This window comes from Ranitomeya imitator, chromosome 5, assembly GCF_032444005.1.
Source record: "Ranitomeya imitator isolate aRanImi1 chromosome 5, aRanImi1.pri, whole genome shotgun sequence".
Taxonomy (NCBI): Eukaryota; Metazoa; Chordata; class Amphibia; order Anura; family Dendrobatidae; genus Ranitomeya; species Ranitomeya imitator.
In genome coordinates, this window is record NC_091286.1 from 61,066,091 (window position 1) to 61,085,280 (window position 19,190).

The following is a 19,190-nucleotide window of genomic DNA, read 5'->3' on the forward strand; positions in this document are numbered from 1 at the left end:
GCTGTGCAATATACTAAGTGGGCTGTGTTATATACTACGTGGGGTGTGTTATATACTACGTGGGCTGTGCAATATACTACGTGGGTTGTGCAATATACTACGTGGCTGTGCAACATACTACGTGGTTGTGCAAGATACTATGTGGCTGTGCTATATACTACATGGGCTGTGCTATATACTACGTGGGCTGTGTTATACACTACGTGGGCTGTTATATACTACGTACGTGGCCTGTGTTTTACACTACATGGGCTGTGTTATACACTATGTGGGCTGTGTTATACACTACATGGGCTGTGTTACATACTGCATGCGTGGGCTGTTATATACTACGTGAGCTGTGTTATATGCTACGTGGGCTGCTTTAAACTATGTGGCTGTGTTATATGCTATGTGGGCTGTTATACACTCTGTGGGCTGCGCTATATACTACGTGGCTGTGCTATATACTCCGTGGGCTGTGTTATATACTATGTGGCTGTGCTATATACTCCGAGGGATGTGCTATATACTTCGTGGGCTGTGCTATATACTACATGGCTGTGCAATATACTACGTGGCTGTGCTATGTACTATGTGGCTGTGCTATTTACTATGCATGTTGTTATATACTATGTGGCTGTGCTATATACTACGTGACTGGCCCTGAACAATCAGTGACAGTCGCAGTCTGGCCACAAATTGGCGTGGGATTTGAACCACGCTTCGCTAATTGGTTGCGCCCGGCTGGCCGAATCCTGTGTATTCAATGTATTATTCTAAAATCTTCATAAATAAACTACATACATATTCTAGAATACCCAATGTGTTAAAATTGGGCTACTATCTAGTCTACTATATAATTGTCTAAGGGTCACTTCCGTCTGTCTGTCTGTCACGGAAATCCCAAGTCGTTGATTGGTCGCGGTCAAACGGCCACGACCAATCAGCGACGGGCACAGTGCGGCCGCGAAATGACCGCTCCCTACTCCCTACTCCCCTGCTGTCAGTGCCCGCTCCATACTCCCCTCCAGTCAGCGCTCACACAGGGTTAATGGCAGCATTAACGGACCACGTTATGCCACGGTGTAACGCACTCCGTTAACGCTGCTATTAACCCTGTGTGACCAATGTGGCTAAACAAAGAAGTAAGACAGTCAATTAACAGTAAAAAGAAAGCATTTGCACTACTAAAGCAGGATGGCACCATTGAAGCTCTAAAAAACTATAGGGAGAAAAATACTTTATCTAAAAAACTAATTAAAGCTGCCAAAAAGGAAACAGAGAAGCACATTGCTAAGAAGAGTAAAACTAATCCCAAACTGTTCTTCAACTATATCAATATTAAAAGAATAAAAGCTGAAAATGTAGGCCCCTTAAAAAATAGTGAGGAAAGAATGGTTGTAGATGACGAGGAAAAAGCTAACATATTAAACACCTTCTTCTCCACGGTATTCACGGTGGAAAATGAAATGCTAGGTGAAATCCCAAGAAACAATGAAAACCCTATATTAAGGGTCACCAATCTAACCCAAGAAGAGGTGCCAAAACGGCTAAATAAGATTAAAATAGATAAATCTCCGGGTCCGGATGGCATACACCCACGAGTACTAAGAGAACTAAGTAATGTAATAGATAAACCATTATTTCTTATTTTTAGGGAATCTATATCGACGGGGTCTGTTCCGCAGGACTGGCGCATAGCAAATGTGGTGCCAATATTCAAAAAGGGCTCTAAAAGTGAACCTGGAAATTATAGGCCAGTAAGTCTAACCTCTATTGTTGGTAAAATATTTGAAGGGTTTCTGAGGGATGTTATTCTGGATTATCTCAATGAGAATAACTGTTTAACTCCATATCAGCATGGGTTTATGAGAAATCGCTCCTGTCAAAACAATCTAATCAGTTTTTATTAAGAGGTAAGCTATAGGCTGGGACCACGGTGAGTCATTGGATGTGGTATATCTCGATTTTTCCAAAGCGTTTGATACCGTGCCGCACAAGAGGTTGGTACACAAAATGAGAATGCTTGGTCTGGGGGAAAATGTGTGTAAATGGGTTAGTAACTGGCTTAGTGATAGAAAGCAGAGGGTGGTTATAAATGGTATAGTCTCTAACTGGGTCGCTGTGACCAGTGGGGTACCGCAGGGGTCAGTATTGGGACCTGTTCTCTTCAACATATTCATTAATGATCTGGTAGAAGGTTTACACAGTAAAATATCGATATTTGCAGATGATACAAAACTATGTAAAGCAGTTAATACAAGAGAAGATAGTATTCTGCTACAGATGGATCTGGATAAGTTGGGCTGAAAGGTGGCAGATGAGGTTTAACAATGATAAATGTAAGGTTATACACATGGGAAGAAGGAATCAATATCACTATTACACACTGAACGGGAAACCACTGGGTAAATCTGACAGGTAGAAGGACTTGGGGATCCTAGTTAATGATAAACTTACCTGGAGCAGCCAGTGCCAGGCAGCAGCTGCCAAGACAAACAGGATCATGGGGTGCATTAAAAGAGGTCTGGATACACATGATGAGAGCATTATACTGCCTCTGTACAAATCCCTAGTTAGACCGCACATGGAGTACTGTGTCCAGTTTTGGGCACCGGTGCTCAGGAAGGATATAATGGAACTAGAGAGAGTACAAAGGAGGGCAACAAAATTAATAAAGGGGATGTGAGAACTACAATACCCAGATAGATTAGCGAAATTAGGATTATTTAGTCTAGAAAAAAGATGACTGAGGGGCGATCTAATTACCATGTATAAGTATATAAGGGGACAATACAAATATCTCGCTGAGGCTCTGTTTATACCAAGGAAGGTGACGGGCACAAGGGGGCATTCTTTGCGTCTGGAGGAGAGAAGGTTTTTCCACCAACATAGAAGAGGATTCTTTACTGTTAGGGCAGTGAGAATCTGGAATTGCTTGCCTGAGGAGGTGGTGATGGCGAACTCAGTCAAGGGGTTCAAGAGAGGCCTGGATGTCTTCCTGGAGCAGAACAATATTGGATCATACAATTATTAGGTTCTGTAGAAGGACGTAGATCTGGGGATTTATTATGATGGAATATAGGCTGAACTGGATGGACAAATGTCTTTTTTCGGCCTTACTAACTGTTACTATGTTTCTGATTTTTTACTATTGATGCTGCCTAGTAAAAAGATCTAATGTTAAAAATAATTTAAAAAAATTAAAAAAAATCATTATATACTCACCTTCTGTCAGCCCCCGGATCCAGCCCAGGCCTTTCCCGCTCCTCGTGATGGTCCGGTCCATGCATTGCGGTCTCGCAAGATGATGATGCCGCTCTGGTGGGACAAATATACTTTTTAACCTCTTACATGGCCCTCTACAATTCAGAAAAATGGCCACCACTTTCCTGAATTGATGCAATTTAAAGAAAGATTCAGAAGTTTCAGAAGAATCCAAAATGAAAATATTAGCCTACTTCCAAATATATCTATATATAGAGCATATATTTTCACTATATATATATATATATATATATATATATATATATATATATATATATATATATATATATATATACACATACATGTTTAAGTTAATTATTAAAATTAATTATCGCCTGTTTCACTAAAATTTCCCCAAAAATTGATTTGCAGTTTTCACGGTGAATACATTTCCATGGATCTCAAGAATGGAAAATGGAATCTGGAGATGGAAATCTGTCGTCTACCCGACTGCACTCTATTGGCCTCCGCTAATTTCTGAATTCACAGCTGCAGGGCTGTATGAGAAAGTGAGCGTGGTCATGCAAAACAAGACCTTTTTGCAAACTTCAAATTGAATCTCCAATCTCCATTATGTGTGTATTAGTGATGAGCGAACGTGCTCGGACACCGTTATCCAAGCACGTTCGCTCATCACTAATAAGTGTATTTAATTCCAAAAAAGGGAAATTAATCAGCACCAATCAAAAAGTGCGAGTTCAAGCCACAGAGTCAGGACTAGTGGGCTATAAAATGTAAACAGTGAAAAATGGCAGCACTCTCATTTCAAAAATGTGAAAAATTGTATTTATCTCATGCCTATGTACACGATTAGGCTCTGCCATTAAGTTTTTTTCAAATAACATGTAAAAGGCTCATAGCCAATGCTGAAATGTCGTGTATATGAGCTTGGATTAGATACATACAGTTTTCCTCTTGAAGTGGGAGTTCTGCCATTCTTCATTGTTTATAAAAAATATGAAACATAATAAAGCATAATGCAACATATAACAAATACATGTGTATATTTTATTGATATTTATATATACTGTATCTGTATTAATTTTTATATGATGTCTAGAGATTTATATGCTCTTGGTCTCAAATTTAGAATTCTAACTTTTTATTTTATTTTTATCTTTACAATTGTTATATTGCTGTAACTGATTTTTTTTCTTCGTTATTTAATCTAGCTTAATCCCTTTCCAAATGCATCCGGGAAATGAAACCTTAAATATACAATATGATTTAAAGACACTGTATTATTAGGATAAATGCCAAATTGCATCAGCATTTCTCGCACACTTCAACAAACATAAAAATAATCCTTGAAAAAAAACGGTTTAGCTGAATTATGTGTTTACTATTCCTTGTGTACAAGGAAGGACACTACAATTCTCAGCCACTCTTGCAAGAGCTTGGCTACCCCCTACTGGGCATAAAGGTCGCACACCCAGAGCTTCGGAATATGTATAAAATACATTTTAAGTTCCAATTACATTTTAAGGCTATGTGCCCACGTTGCACAATGTCTGCAGAATTTTCCTGAGCAAAACCGGACTCTCTGCGCAGGAAATTGCGTTTTTCTCACGTTTTCTTCCGGAGCTTCCCAGTGCAATAATATAGCGTCAAAACCGTGAAAAATCCACAAAATTAAGGAACATGCTGAGTTTTTTTCCGCGATGAATTTTTATGGTGGAAAAAAACGCAGCATGGGTACATAAATTGCGGAATGCATTAAAATGATGGGATGCTTAATGTAAGCGTTTTTTTAAGCATTTTTGCAGCGGAAAACCGCCACAAAAATGCAAAAATAAAAACGCTAAAAATCCTGAACGTGGGCACATAACCTTAATATGAAAAATAAAATTTACTAAATAATCTTTTACTATGATGAATATTGATAAAAATATATGTATATACAATACATCAGACTCTCGCCTACCATCGAAACCTTCAAAAAGAACCTGAAGACCCACCTCTTCCGACAAGCCTACAACCTGCAGTAACCACCAATCGACCAAACCGCTGCATGACCATCTCTACCCTCACCTACTGTATCCTCACCCATCCCTTGTAGATTGTGAGCCTTCACGGGCAGAGTCCTCTCTCCTCCTGTACCAGTTATGACTTGTATTAAGATTATTGTACCTGTTTTTATTATGTATACCCCTCCTCACATGTAAAGCGCCATGGAATAAATGGCACCATGGAATAAATGGCGCTATAACAATAAATAATAATATGTATTTTACAAAGTAAGAATAACTTACAGCAAGTAACATATTTATGGTGGAGGTTACAATCTTATGAATGTAAAGTATATCTGTACGTAGGCACTATATTTCTGCCAGGAAGTTCTACCAACTTTGGCAGGGTAGACAAGGTTTCACCTTAGGGCTGCCAGGAAGACAATATAGGCAGAATGGATATTTCCTTTCTCATCAGTGGCGTAACTACAAAGTTATGGGCCCCGGTGCGAACTTTCAAATGGGGCCCCCCACCATGCCAAAATATATAGGTGAATTAGAAATGGCGACACGCACGAACAAACATGATCTGCGTTATTATACATGCACCATTACAGAATTAGTTGTAGGCTGTGTTCACAAGAGTGAAGTTCACGGACTGTATACAGACCACAACCTCCAGCCTCGTGGAGGGTATCCTGATCCAAACTCACACCCTCGTCCTGGACTTCCTCTTCACGTTCAGTTTGTCCGAAGATGGAGACAGTGACACCAGCGCTGATTGGTGCCGGGAATCACAACAGCACATCGCAGCCCTGAGGGGGTCATCACAGTCACTGTGGAACGACGCCGGCACAGGAGGTGAGTATAGGCTTTATTATTTTATCGGGGCTGAACATTTAGTTCAAGACGAGGTTGTTCTAGTGGGAGACAATCCCTTTAAACAGTGGATTCTTTATTAGACCATGTGGCAACATTTCAGCTTCATATCAGAGACATGTTTCTGTTATTAATCCGAAACGTTGCCACATGGGCCAATAAAGAGTCCGACACTTTTATCACAATCAATAAGAGTGCTGTGTTTGTGTATAAATATATATATATATATATATATATATATACATATATATAGACAGACACACACACACATACATTATATAAGTGAAACTGCGACTGAGGTATGTACAGTACATTATATAGGTTACAGCAGGGGTGTCAAACTGCATTCCTCGAGGGCCGCAAACCAATGCGTGTTTTCAAGATTTCCTTAGCATTGCACAAGGTGCTGTAATCATTATGTGTGTAGGTGATTAAATTATCACCTGTGCAGTACAAGGAAATCCTGAAAACATGACCTGTTTGCAGCCCTCGAGGAATGCAGTTTGACACCCCTGGGTTATACCATTGTGTATAATAAACTGCGACCGCTGTGCATAGCCCATATAGGCCAGCCGCAGTGTGTATGTGTGTGTGTGTGTATATAACACACACACTGTAGCTGGCCTATATGGGCTATACATAGCGGTCGCAGTATATTACACACAGTGGTATAACCTATATAACTTACATACCGCAGTCGCAGTTTCACCTATACAATGTATATAGACTGCTGTACATACATTATATAGGTGATGCTGTGATTGCAGTGTATAGTCGCAATATATATATGCAGCAGTATCACCTATATACACATTAGTCACAGTGTCACCTATATAATGAATATAGACTTCTGTATATACATTATATAGGTGATACGGTGATTATATAATACAGCAGTGTCACCTATATATTGTACATGCAGCAGTCTATACACAGTATACAGGTCAAACTGCAAACGCTGCATATACGTAAAAATATTTCATGCTGGTACTCACCTGAGATGGAGGAGGATGAGGAGGGCCCACTGTCCAGAGAGCGTCGGAGGTGCTGAAGACTTGGCGCAGATGCCGGCCTGGGATCGGTGAGGAGAGCACTGTTCAGAGTGGGGCTCAGGCGTCTGAGTAGCCTTTTCTCACTTCTGCACAGGCCCTGGTGTGCACACTCTCCCCTGTTTTTCCGCACTGACCAGGGCTACAGACGCACGCCCAAGCACGAACGAGGGCCGCACTCACAAAGGGCACAGAAATCACAGGGGGCACAGAGATCAAAGGACACAGAGATCACAGGGGGCACATAGCTGGGGGCCACAGGGATCACAGGGGGAACAGAGATCACAGGGGGCACATAGCTGGGGGCCACAGGGATCACAGGGGGAACAGAGATCACAGGGGGCACAGGGATCACAGGGGGAACAGAGATCACAGGGGGCACATAGCTGGGGGGCACAGAGATCATATTGAGGCACTCAGCATGGGGGCAGAGATCATATTGAGGTACACAGCGTGGGGCACAGAGATCATATTGGTGCATACTGCGGGGGGCACAGAGATCATATTGGGGCACTCAGCGGGGGGCACAGAGATCATATTAGGGTATTCAGCGGGGGGCACAGAGATCATATTGGGGCACTCAGCGTGGGGGGCAGAGATCATATTGGGGCACACAGCGGGGGGCACAGAGATCATATTGGGGCAAACAGTGGGGGGTGGCACAGAGCTGAGGGGCACAGATCACCTGCAGAGAGGCACAGAGCTGCCAGCACAGAGATCGCTCTGCTGGAGTCTGGAATCTGTCGGGCAGCAGCTCCTATTTCGGGAGTCGGGACAGGACAGGAGAGCATTGGGCGGTAACTCTGCCCACCTAGTAACCCCGCCCACCCCGATGACATCATTCCTGTGCTGCTGTGCAGGAGAGGCAGTGTTCTGTAATGAATGCTTTAATTAAGTCCCAGGTCACCTTGACGGGATAGTACATCATATGGGATTAAGGGGTTAATATTCTAATGTTAATGTTTTATTATTTTATACATATAATATTACACTACATTTTCTGTGTGATGGATTCACGTGTCTCATAAAGGTGATTAACAATTTTTCATTACTTTAAATGTAACTTCCATAAAAAGTACTTTATGATACATACTCCATATACTTATGTATAATCCTAGATTTTCAGCCCTTTTTTTGTGCTGAAAATGCCCCCCTCGGCATTTACACAAGTCAATGTGATCGCGTTGCTCCGAGGGTCTCCTCCGTCCTCCTCCCTGCAGGTCCCAGATCCAAAATGGCAATAAAAGTACACATATTTAGTATTGCTGTGTCTGTAAGGACCCGACCTATAAATCTGACCCACTAGTTAACCCCTTCAGTGAACGTGGTAAAAAAAGGGGCAAAAAACAATGCTTTCTTATTATACCGCCGAACAAAAAGTGGAATAACTCGCAATCAAAAAGACGAATATAAAAAACCATGGTACCGCTGAAAACAGCATTTTGTCCTGAAAAAACGAGCCACCATACAGCGTCATCAGCGAAAAAATTAAAAAGTTAGAGGCCTGAGAATAAAGCGATGCCAAAATAATATTTTTTATACAAAACAGTTTTATTGTATAAAAGCGCCAAAACATAAAAAAAATATAAATGAGGTGTCGCTGTAATCGTGCTGACCCGAAGAATAAAACTGTTTGATCAATTTTACCAAACGTGGAACGGTATAAACGCCTCCCCCAAAAGAAATTCATGAATAGCTGGTTTTTGGTCATTCTTCCTCACAAAAATCGGAATAATAAGCGATCAAAAAATGTTACGTGCCTGAAAATGGTACAAATAAAAACGTCAACTCGTCCCGCAAAAAACAAGACCTCACTTGACTCTGTGGACCAAAATATGGAAAAATTATAGCTCTCAAAATGTGGAAAAGCAAAAACAATTTTTTGCAATAAAAAGCGTCTTTTAGTGTGACAGCTGCCAATCATAAAAATCCGCTAAAAACCCCACTATAAATAGTAAATCAAACACAACTTCATCACCCCCTTAGTTAGAAAAAAATAATAAAATTCAAAAAATGTATTTATTTCCATTTCCTATTAGGGTTAGGGTTGGGGTTAAAGTTAGGGTTAGGGTTGGGGCTAAAGTTAGGGTTGGGGCTAAAGTTAGGGATAGGGTTTGGATTACATTTACGGTTGGGACTAGGGTTATGTCAGGGTTAGGGGTGTAGTTAGGGTTATAGTTGGGATTAGGGCTAGGAATGTGTTGGATTTAGGGGTGTGGTTAGGGTTGGGATTAGGGTTAGGGGTGTGTTTGAGTTAGGGGTATGGTTGGGATTAGGGTTAGGGGCGTGTTCGGGTTAGGGGTGTGGTTAGGGTTGTGGTTAGGTTTAGGATTAGGGTTAAGGGTGTGTTTGGGTTAGGGTTTCAATTACAATTGGGGTTTCCACTGTTTAGGCACATCAGGGGCTCTCCAAACATGACATGGCGTCCTATCACAATTCCAGCCAATTTTGCATTGAAGAGTCAAACGGTGCTCCTTCCCTTACGAGCTCTGTCATACGCCCAAACAGGGGTTTACTCCCACATACGGGGTATCAGCGTACTCAGGACAAATTGCACAACAACTTTTGAGGTCCAATTTCTCCTGTTACCCTTGTTAAAATAAAAAAAGGAGCTGAAGGAAATTTTTTGTGAAGAAAAGTTAAATATTCATTTTTTGTTAAACATTCCAAAAATTCCTGTGAAACACCTGAAGGGTTAATAAACTTCATGAATGTGGTCTTGAGCACCTTGAGGGGTGCCGTTTTTAGAATGGTGTCACACTTGGGTATTTTCTGTAATATAGACCCCTCAAAGTGACTTCAAATGTGATGTGGTCCCTAAAAAAATGGTGTTGTAAAAATGAGAAATTGCTGGGCAACTTTTAACCCTTATAACTCCCTAACAAAAAAATTTTTTTGAAGCGTTCCAGAGTTATTATAACCTCATAAAGGGACAGTGGTCAGAATTGTAAAAATTTGCCCGGTCATTAACGTGCAAACCACCCTTGGGGGTAAAAGGGTTAATGTCCAATGTACTCACAAGGAGAAAAAAATGGTATCCACTTGATCACAGCTGGGAATCAAAGCAATCCGTATCCGAGACCAGTTGCCCTGGGTGATTGTATCATCATGCTACGCTGAGAGGTGTCAGGCGTTTTGGCTATGCTTGGCTCCGTGTTACTCCACATAGACTGAGCTTTGCAGAGCCACCTGCCCTGCAAGTTTGCAAACCAAAACTGACACACCCAACCCTTTGCTACAGGGTTTTTAAATGAAATCTTTGGCAATGGGCCACTTGTAAGACCCGGCCTGGAGGAAGCGGACCGCATCACTACCATCCTGTAGTTCGCTCCAAAAATAATAGCCAAATAGACAAGTGCACCTTTCTACATACTTGTTTTCCCTTTATCTCCACTCCTCTATTTTTGATTAATGGCTATGGCTTTATATAATCAGAGAAGGGTGGGGACAGAATGAAAACAAGTAAGTTGGAAGGTGAACTAAACTGTTTTCCCTGCCAAGGGTGCATTGATCGCCTGTCCTTGGTTTGAACAGTCAGTCTGTACTGACAGACTCTCAAATCCACCTCTCTCTCTATATAACTTTGTATAAAGGGACATGCTTTAGGTCTCGCTCACATTAGCAAATAAAAAATAGCTCGAATGTTGCTTCTGAAAAGTTGGACCAGTGGAATCCATATATTTCAACTCATCATGACTGCTTTGAGAGTGTGCAATTTTTTCCTCACCTAGCATCGCTATATCATCCATATGACATGCGTATGCAATCTGCATGCAATTTGTTTCTAACATCAACTTTTACATACTGTAATTCTCTGTCATTTAAGGCTAGTTTACAAACTAATAAAGTCATTTTTTATACAGATATAGATAGATGGGTAGATGTCCTGTAGATATTTAATGTCACAAGCCGCCTACATATAATAAGCTTGCATAATTTAGTGGCTTTCATGTGCCACACCAAAAACAGGCAGAGATGCTTACCTGTCTGAATGGGCCTCAGTACAATTGCACAAGCAGGGTGCAGCAGACCCAAGTAAAATGGCAAATGCACAGGTGCAATACCTAATGAAACAGCCAGCCTTCAATAGGGGTTTGGCCGTGTGGTACACCAATGCACTAAGATAAAATACTCTGTATGTGGCGTGTTCACACAAGGAATGTAAAGCATCTGTCTCCAGCCTTTTAATAACGCCCTATGGCGAGCTGCCCAGTGTTTGGTGTGTTTTCTTGAATTTTTCCTTTTTTGGTGTTTTTCATGTTAGAGTAGGACTGGCAAACATAAGGACCCTTGACGCGGGTTGCCGACTTACATTTTATGGCTAGAATATCAACCAATACCTTACATAGTTTTATATGTTTTGTTTTGCACGTTGTATTTTTTGCAGGGTGCAGTTGGGCCCAAATGGTTCTGTACACTGTGGCCTCTGTTCACACGGGATGCATTGTAGCACTGGGCAGCTCGCCATAGGACGTTATTAATAGGCTGGAGCAAGATGCTCTGCATTCCTTGTGTGAACACGCCACATACAGAGTATATATCTTAGTGCATTGGTGTACCACACGGCCAATCCCTGATTGAAGGCTGGCTGTTTCATTAGGTATTGCACCTGTGCATTTGCCATTTTACTTGGGTCCGCTGCACCCTGCTTGTGCAATTGTATTGAGGCCCATTCAGAAAGGTAAGCATCTCTGCCTGTTTTTGGTGTGTTTTCTTGAATTTTTCCTTTTTTGGTGTCTTTTCAATGGTGTTTAAATAATTAATTTAAAAAAATGGCATGGGGTCCCACTTAAAAAAAAAAACAGCTAAAGGTACCTTCACACTAAGCGACGCTGCAGCGATACCGACAACGATGTCGATCGCTGCAGCGTCGCTGTTTGGTCGCTAGAGAGCTGTCACACAGACAGCTCTCCAGCGACCAACGATGCCGAGGTCCCCGGTAACCAGGGTAAACATCGGGTTACTAAGTGCAGGGCCGCACTTAGTAACCCGATGTTTACCCTGGTTACCATCGTAAAAGTAAAAAAATCAAACACTACATACTTACCTGCCGCTGTCTGTCCCCGGCGCTCTGCTTCCCGCACTGACTGTGAGCACAGCGGCCGGAAAGCACAGCGGTGACGTCACCGCTCTGCTTTCCGGCTGACCGGCGCTGACACAAGATGCAGGAGGAGTGCAGAGAAGCAGAGCGCCGGGGACAGACAGCTGAAGGTAAGTATGTAGTGTTTGTTTTTTTTACTTTTACGATGGTAACCAGTGTAAACATCGGGTTACTAAGGGCGGCCCTGCGCTTAGTAACCCAATGTTTACCCTGGTTACCAGTGAAGACATCGCTGAATCGGTGTCACACACGCCGATTCAGCGATGTCAGTGGGAGATCCAGCGACGAAATAAAGTTCTGGCCTTCTAGCTCCGACCAACGACATCACAGCAGGATCCTGATCGCTGCTGCGTGTCAAACACAACGATATCGCTATCCAGGACGCTGCAACGTCACGGATCGCTATCGTTATCGTTGTGAAGTTGTTTAGTGTGAAGGTACCCTAAGGAAAAACAGATAACTGTGAGCTGGTGTTACTATCCTGGGAAGGAGCCAATATCCATGCAGCTTCCCAGCCTATTAATAACAGAGCACAGCTTAGCCATGTCAAACTCTGGCCCTCAGGACAAATCTGGCCTGTGGGGTGAGTGTATTTGACAAGCGACATCACCCCTCACTCGACATTGCACTTTCAACTATATTGGTTCCCTAGGCCTTCATTCTCTCTCTGCATCTAAGAGAGATGTCTCTCTTAGGGCAGGTGGGGATGATGATTCAACTACAATGTGCCGACTTTCGAAATTGGAGAAGAGGCGAACTGGGAGAGGTTTTTTTTTAATGTTGGGCCATTATACTGTATGGAGGACTATGTGGGTCTTATTGTACTGTATGGAAAGCAATGCAGGACCATTATACCGCATGAAAGGCAATGCAATGCCAATTATACTGTATAGAAGACAATGTGGGGCCATTATATTCTATGGGAGGCAATGCAGGGCCCATTATTCTGTATGTATGGTAAGTCAAGACTCATTATACTGTATTGAGAACTGTGAGAGCCCATTATACTGCATAGAGGACTATGTGTGGCCATTATACTGTATGGAAGGCAATGCATGGCCCATTATACTGTATGGAAGCCAATAAAGGGCCCATTATACTGTATAGAGGATTATATGGGGCCATTATACTGTATGTAAGACAATGTAGGGCTCATTGTACTGTACGAAAGGCATTGCAGAGCCCATTAAAATACATGGAGGGCTATGGAGCCATTATACTGTAAATAGGACTAAGGCTGGTTTCTCACTTGCGTTCCCCTGATGTGCGGCGGGCTGCGGACTTCCTCCGTGAAGCCCCGCCCTCGGCTGCACCTCCCCGCATGCGACCTGCGTACCTATATTTAACATTAGGTACGCAGGTCGTGCGGCTGTATGCGGATGGTGCCGCATGCGTCGTTTTGACGATGCGGTGACCAGCAGAGACGCATCCATGCAGCATTTTTTTTTTGCCGCATCGTCAAAACGATGCATGCGGCACCATCCGCATACAGCCGTACGACCTGCGTACCTAATGTTAAATATAGGTACGCAGGTCGCATGCGGGCCGCATACAGATGTAGGCGGAGATAACAGCGGAGGTGCGGCCGAGGGCGGGGCTTCACGGAGGAAGTCTGCAGCCCGCCGCACATCAGGGGAACGCAAGTGAGAAACCAGCCAAAGTGGTGCTATTATGCTGTATGGAAGGCAATACAAGGCCCTTTATACTGTATCAAAGGCAATTCAGGGACCACTATACTGTATGGAGAACTGTGTGGGCCACTTATACTGTATGGAGGACTATGTGGGGCCATTATACTGTACAAAAGGCAATGTATGGTCCGTTATACCATATGGAAAGCTATGTGGGGCCATTATACTGATTGTAAGGCAATGCACAGTTCAATATAATGTATGGAAGGTGATGCAGGGAATATTATACTGCATGAAGGACTATGTAGGGCCATCATACTGTATGGAAGGCAATACAGGGCCTATTGTTCTGTATGGAGGACTATGTAGGGCCATTATAGTGTATGAAAGTCACTGCAGGGCCCATTATACTGTATGGAGGACTTTGTCGGGTCATTATACTGTATTCAAGGCAATACAGGGTCCATTGTACTATACACAGGACTATATGGGACCATTATACTGTATGGAAGGCAATGCAGGACCCATTTTACTGTGTTGAGGATTATGTGGGGCCATTATGCTATATAGAAGGCAATGCAGGGCCCATTATATTGTATGTAAGGTAATACAGGGCCCATTATACTATGTGGAGGATTATGTGGGGCCATTACACTGTATGAAAGGCAATACAGAGATCATTATACTGTATGTAAGACAATTTAGGGCCCATTCTACTGTATTGAGGAGTTTGTGGGGCCATTATGCTGTATGGAAGGCAATACATGGCCCATTATACTATAACAATGACTACGTGGGCTACTATACTGTATGGAAGGCAGTGCAGAACCCATTATACTGTATTATGTGGTCCATTATGCTTTATGGAAGGCAATGCAGGGCCCATTATTCTATATGTAAGGCAATTCAGGGCCAATTATACTGCATGGAGAACTGTGTGGGCCAATTATACTGTATGAAGGGCTATGAGTGGCCATTAAACTGTATGAAATGCAGTGCATGGTACACTATACTGTATTGAGGACTATGTGGGGCCAATATACTGTATGGAAGGCAATATAGAGCCCTTACGAAGGACTACATGGGCTCATTATACAGTATGGAAGGTTATGTGGAGACATTATACTGTATGGAAGGCAATGCAGGGTCCATTATACTATATAAAAGGCAATGCAGGGCCCATTATACTGTATGGAGGACTATATGGGCCCATTATGCTGTATGGTAGACAATGCAAGGCCCATTATACTGTATGGAAAGCAATTCAAGGCCCATTATACTGTATAGAGGGCTATATGTGGCCATTATACTGTATGGAGGACAATACAGAGCCCATTATACTATGTGGAAGAATATGTTGGGCCATTACACTCTATGAAAGGCAATTCAGGGCCCATTAGACTGTATGGAAGGCAATTCAGGGCTCATTAAACTGTATGGAGAACTGTGAGGGCCACTTGTACTGTATGGAGGACTAAGTAGAGCCATTATACTGTAAGAAAGGCAATGCATAGCCCAGTATACTGTACCGAGGACTATGTGATGCCATTTTTCTATATGGAAAGCAATGCGGGGACGATATGGAGGACTATGTGGTCTCATTATACTTAATGGAAAGCTATGTGAAGCCATTACACTGTATGTAAGGCAATACAGGGTCCATTATACTGTACGGAAGGTGCTGCAGGGCCTATTATACTGCATGGAGGACTATGTGGGGCCATCATACTGTATGGAAGGCAATACGGGGCCTGTTGTTCTGTATGGAGGACTATTTAGGGCCATTATAGTATATGGAAGTGAATGCAGAGCCCTTTATACTGTATGGTGGACTTTGTGGGGCCATTATACTGTATGGAAGGCAATTCAGGGCTCATTGTACTATATACAAGACTATGTGGGGCCATTATACTGTATGGAAGGCAATGCATGACCAATTATACTTTATGGAGGTTTATGTGGGGCAATTATACTGCGTGAAAGGCATTGCAAGGCTCACTATACTGTATGTAAGACAATTTAGGGCCAATTATATTGTATGGAGGTCTTTCTGAGGCCATTATACTGAATGGAGGACTATATGGAGCCATTATACTGTATGGAAGGCAATGCAGGGCCCATTATACTGGCTCTGTAAACTGTGGCCTCTGTTCACACAGGATGTATTACAGTCAGCAATGATTAGCCCGCTATATGGCGTCATTAATAGGCTTTGAGCCATATGCTCTGCATTTCTGTGTGAACATGCCACACACAGATTATTTGATGGCACAGGTGCACCAAGCGGCCAATTCCTGATGGTAGGCTGGCTACTTTATCGGTATTATTGCACCTGTGTATTTGCCATCTCTATTTGGGTCCGCTGCACCTTTGATAGTGCAATTGTTTGGAGGCCCTGGACAGGTAGGCATCTCTGCCTGTGTACTGGTGTTTTTTTGTCTAGAATAGTGGAGGTTTTTCCTCTTATGGTGTTTTTTTGTTAGATTAGGACCGGCAATATGTAAGGACCCTTGACGTGGGTTGCCAGCTTAAGTATTGTGGCCATAATATCAACCAATACCTTGCATACATTGTTATATTTTTGTGCACTTTATATCTTTGCAGGGTGCAGCTGGGCCCTAGATGGCTCTGTAAACTGTGGCCTCTGTTCACACAGGATGCATTACAGTCAGCAATGGTTAGCCCGCTATATGGCGTCATTAATAGGCTTTGAGCCATATGCTCTGCATTTCTGTGTGAACATGCCACATACATATTATTTGATGGCACATGTGTACCAAGCAGCCAATTCCTGATTGTAGGCTGGCTGCTTTATCGGTATTATTGCACCTGTGTATTTGCCATCTCTATTTGGGTCCGCTGCACCTTGGATAGTGCAACTGTTTGGAGGCCCTGGGCAGGTAAGCACCTTTGCCTGTGTACTGGTGTTTTTTATCTAGAATAGTGGAGGTTTTTCCTCTTATGGTGTTTTTTTGTCCCATTATACTATAACTAGATTGTGGCCCGATTCTAACGCATCGGGTATTCTAGAATATGCATGTCCCCGTAGTATATGGACAATGATGATTCCAGAATTCGCGGCAGACTGTGCCCGTCACTGATTGGTCGAGACAATGCTTATGACATCATCGTCGCCATGGCAACCATTATGACATCATCGTCGCTGTGCCCGTTGCTGATTGGTCGAGGCAACCTTTATGACATCATCGTCGCCATGGCAACCATTATGACATCATCGTCGCTGTGCCTGTCGCTGATTGGTCGAGGCAACCTTTATGACATCATCGTCGCCATGGCAACCATTATGACATCATCGTCGCTGTGCCCGTTGCTGATTGGTCGAGGCCGCCGGGCCTTGACTAATCAGAGACGCGGGATTTCCAGGACAGACAGAAAGAAAGACAGACAGACAGACGGAAAAACCCTTAGACAATTATATATATAGACAAGGACTATATTGGGCTTTTATACTGTATGGAAGGCAATGCATGACCCATTAAATGGAATGGAGGATTATGTGGGGCAATTATGTTGTATGGAAGGCAATGCAGGGCCCATTATACTGTATGTAAGGGAATTCAGGGCCAATTGTACTGTATGAAGGATTGTGTGGGCCAATTATATTGTATGGAGGACTATATGCTTGCCATTAAACTGTATGGAAGGCAATGCATGGTCCACTATACTGTATGGAGAACTATGTGGGGCCAATTTACTATATGGAAGGCAGTGCAGAACCCATATGATGGACTATGTGGGCTCATTATACAGTATGGAAGGCTATGTAGAGCCAATATACTGTATGGAATGCAATGTAGGGCCCATTATACCGTATAGAGGACTATGTGGGGCCATTATACTGTATGGTAGGCAATGCAAAACCCATTGTACTGAATGAAAGGCAATGCAGGCCCCATTATACTTTAAGGTGGACTATGTGGGGCCATTACACTGTATGGAGGACAATGCAGGGCCATTATACTGAATGGAGAACTATGTAGGGTCATTATACTGTATGGAGGACTATGTGGGGCAATTATACTGTATGGGAGGCAATGCAGGGCCTATTATATTATATGGAGGCCAATGTGGGGCCATTATACTGTTGGGAAGGCAACACAGGGCCTATAATACTACATAAAGGAGTATATGGGGCCATTGTACTATATAGAAGGCAATGCAGGGTTCATTATACTGTATGAAGGACTATGTGCGGTCATTATACTGTATATACACTTTTATTGGCATCGTACTTTAATATCGATATTATTCACAGTTTTTGTCCTTTGTTATCACACATTTCAATTAGGCATTTGGGCCATATGCTTTTACTGCACTGGCATAACATATTATAATATTCCAGCATATGTGTTTAGGTGTTTATTTTATTCTAAGATCTATTCATTAAAATGTACTTTATTTGTGGGACAACCCCTTGAAGTTGGATTCCATATGAAAAGGTTCATCGATATACTGTATATATATACAATATTCAATTGTAGACATTTTTTTTTTGTAAATATCAAGGTTGGCCCACGATTCTGTCCAAGTTTTTAACTTTGGCCCTCTGTCTATTTGAGTTTGACATCGGTGGTCTAAATATAGTGTAAGGACCCTATACCGATCAGATAACTCAGCATTTTACTCCATTTCTGAAGACATTTTGGCAACATAAATTAAACCTACATCACCATAAAACATTTTCTATTCTTAATTTCCTATTCTTGTGCTTTTTAAGAAAACACCCTTAGTGTCCAGTTTGAAGGATTTTAACTTTTTTTTAAGAGATCAAAGTGTCCTACTTTCACCATATCTTACACTGAATTCTAATTACAGAAAAGTAAAAGGATTGAAAGGCTGTTTTACCTTGCATGTGTCACAATAACTCAACATCAAATTCATAAACCAGCAGATAGGGAATATCTTGTGTCACAAGGGAAAGGAGAATCATGACAATAGCAAGTTGTTTTTTATATGCCAGGGCAAAAGATTAAAGAGCCGGGAATTATGTAAGTAAAAGCATAATCTATGTTTTCTTCATGCATGGATTTCCCAGTCTGTAAGCGTTTTCAGACCATATCTGCTCAGCGTCAAAGTGTGAAACCTGGAGGCAGCAGGTACTTTTGTCTGCCAGTGGTAAAATCACTTGATGTAACAAGAAAAATCAGAGCAGAACAAAGCACAAGGAATTCGAGGAAATGTGCTGTGAAGTGATCAGAACTGAAATATTGTTTCTTTTTATCTACAATATATGAAGTGAGCGTTCATCTATCAATACTGTGTAAGGTTTAGATGCAAAACTATGTTCAGATCTAGTTCCTAGTAATAGTTG